Consider the following 2,685-nt stretch of genomic DNA (forward strand, 5'->3'; position numbering starts at 1 on the left):
GACGACCGTAGCGCAAAGGTATTACGTAACAAGTTGCCCATCTGGCTAAGTGCATTTGGAACTGCACACGGTCCTCTAGAACAATTAATATCGCCACAGGCGAAAACAAAATTAAGAGCATGTACCATCACAAATAACCTGCCCCATTGGATGGACAGAAAACGTTGATGAAATAATTCGACGCATGACAATTTGTATTTGCAGTTTACAGGTTTTAATAAAATTTATATTAATTTTCAAAAACGATAATTAATGTAAACAAAAAGATGTTCCCGCGAACCGGATTCGAACCAGTGACCTAAGGATATCATTGTATGCAACTCTACAGTCCTCCGCTCTACCAACTGAGCTATCACGGGTTAAAATAACATTTTCAAATTAAAGTGGGAACTCAGATCATTTACATGCATCATTGATTTTAATAACCGAGAAGGCCGTATCACGGATCACGTGACGCCACAGGCAATGCACATGCCTCAGCTATCTGGGCTGTATTTCCAGGTTAAAGGTCAGTTATTTTAGTTGCAAGTGATATTTTTCGCAATTCAAAATAACCAGTGGTGAGATCATCGGTTTTAAGGTTGGCAGGTATTGGTATCGTCTCCCTCCCAGAGCGAGTTCCAACGACTCAATTCGAAGGCGCAAGTCTTTTTTACACTACTTATCTCTCACTAACTTCTGACAAACTCAATAAACCTTAACGCTTAACCTGAACAGACAGCCCAGGTGAATGAGGTATGTGCCCAGAACAACGTACTTGGATCTTAATTGAGTGTTAGAAAAAAGTCAGTTAAAATAAAAATGCTAGAACAGTTTTAACAAGATCTGCATTTCGTTGCTTTATCACTTGAAGAGAGACGAGATAATTATGATGGTGATTTTGATTTTCATGGTGATGATTGCGACATGATAGTGACGATGAAGACGACGACGATGACGATGATGATGATGATGATGATTGAGATAATAATAATAATATGATGATGATATGATAATAATGATGATGACGATGATGATGACGACAACGACTACGACGATGATGGCGACGATGATGATGATGATGGTGGTGATGATGATGATGATGATGATGATGATGGTGGTGGTGGTGATGATGATGATGATGATGATGTTGGTGATGATGATGGTGGTGGTGATGATGATGACGATGATGATGATGATGATGATGACGACGATGATGAAGATGATGAAACGTTTTTAAAAAACATAACCAGAGTATATTTACTAGCTTGCTGTCGTTTTGTAAGTCTGCTAATAGTTCCCATACAGATGGTGCTCAGTGAGATTTAAGCAGAAACTATTTTGTTTCAACTTAGAGTAAATTGATGTATTACACGACAACCCATCTGTGACGACGTCAAACAGCAGCTGTCACTGCCGGAGATAACCGACAAGTTCCCCTCATTTAGGCAGCCACACACTGTCCATCAGATGGCCTCAGATTACAGTTATCTTCCCATTTGGTTGTCCAAAATCCGGAAGTTTCACCGCGCAAGTAGTCTGCTGTTTGACTGTGATTATTTCATGGCAGACAGCTATGAAGTGGCAACTGTTTGACTGAAGTGACAGGGGATAGCATGTAGTTTGTAAACATGTGTAACTTGTTGACATTGAAGACTTGTTTGTGGTAATTCCGGCCCATGCAAAAGTAGTGCTTTTTGTGTAAAATGGGTGTACTCCGGCCTGGTTTAGAGGGTGTGTCTGTTTAAACCAATATGCTGGGAGAAAGAGCTGGACAACAGGGGTTGTCCTTTTCAGGGTGTGTGTCCCCCATGCAGGCAAAGGTACATACAAAACTTCACGGGCCTGCTGATATTAATAAAAATGTTATAGCCACTAAGGCTATATAGAAACATATAGCGAAATTAATTGTGGTCTGAGGCCAGATAAGACGGTAGCAGTCATTAGAGACCGTTTTCGATTGTCGTAAAGTTATGTAATGACTGTCATGCAAATCTGATTTTGTCGGGTTGTTAATTTAGTCAGCAATTGGAAACCGTTTTCGGTTGTCGTGAATTTATGTAACAGCAGCCACTGGAACACCGGCATTTTTTCTTCATGGGTTTTTTGTTTGTTTTTTGTCGTTAAATTACGTAATGGCAGCCATTGCAACGTGTTTGCGGTAGTCGTGAAGTTATGACATGGCGCCCATTAAAACCTATTGCGGTTGTCGTGAATTTATGCAACAGCAGGCACTGGATCTCCGCTTTTTTACTTTTTTTTTTTTTTTGCCTTTTTTTTTGTTGTCGTTTAAGTTACGTAATGACAACCATGCAACGTGTTTGTGGTAGTCGTGAAGTTATGACACGGCGCCCATTAAAACCTTTTGCGGTTGTCGTAAAATTACGTAACGTTGTCTTACGATGATGCCTCGTAACTGTGGGAAGTTCGCCGTGCAGCAGGTTTTTAATCTCTTTCGTTCGGAAGGTGTCACTTTTCGATGATTAGCGGATTTAGCGACCTGCCACGAGTGACAACAGCCGCTGACGTGGTGCCGCATCACTGTCAGAGAGCAGACGTGAGGCGAAATATGCCACGGCGGCATGGAAAGGAAAGGAATATCATTATAGTTTGTTTAAAGAGGTCTCAACACATCCTAAATTACAGCTAGTTGATGGGTAACATATGGTGATTTCGACACTTTGGAGAGAGAGAGAGAGAGAGAGA

The 2,685-nt window shown here is 40.9% G+C and overlaps 1 non-coding gene across 1 annotated transcript; it reads right to left on the reverse strand.

Annotated features, from left to right (window-relative positions):
- Nucleotides 1–270: 270 nt before the first annotated feature.
- Trnay-gua lies at nt 271–359 on the reverse strand. The gene is given in 2 exon segments: nt 271–306; nt 323–359. It is a non-coding gene; the product is annotated as a tRNA-Tyr (tRNA).
- Nucleotides 360–2,685: the final 2,326 nt, after the last annotated feature.

The sequence above is a fragment of the Gigantopelta aegis genome, chromosome 15 (assembly GCF_016097555.1).
Source record: "Gigantopelta aegis isolate Gae_Host chromosome 15, Gae_host_genome, whole genome shotgun sequence".
NCBI lineage: Eukaryota > Metazoa > Mollusca > Gastropoda > Neomphalida > Peltospiridae > Gigantopelta > Gigantopelta aegis.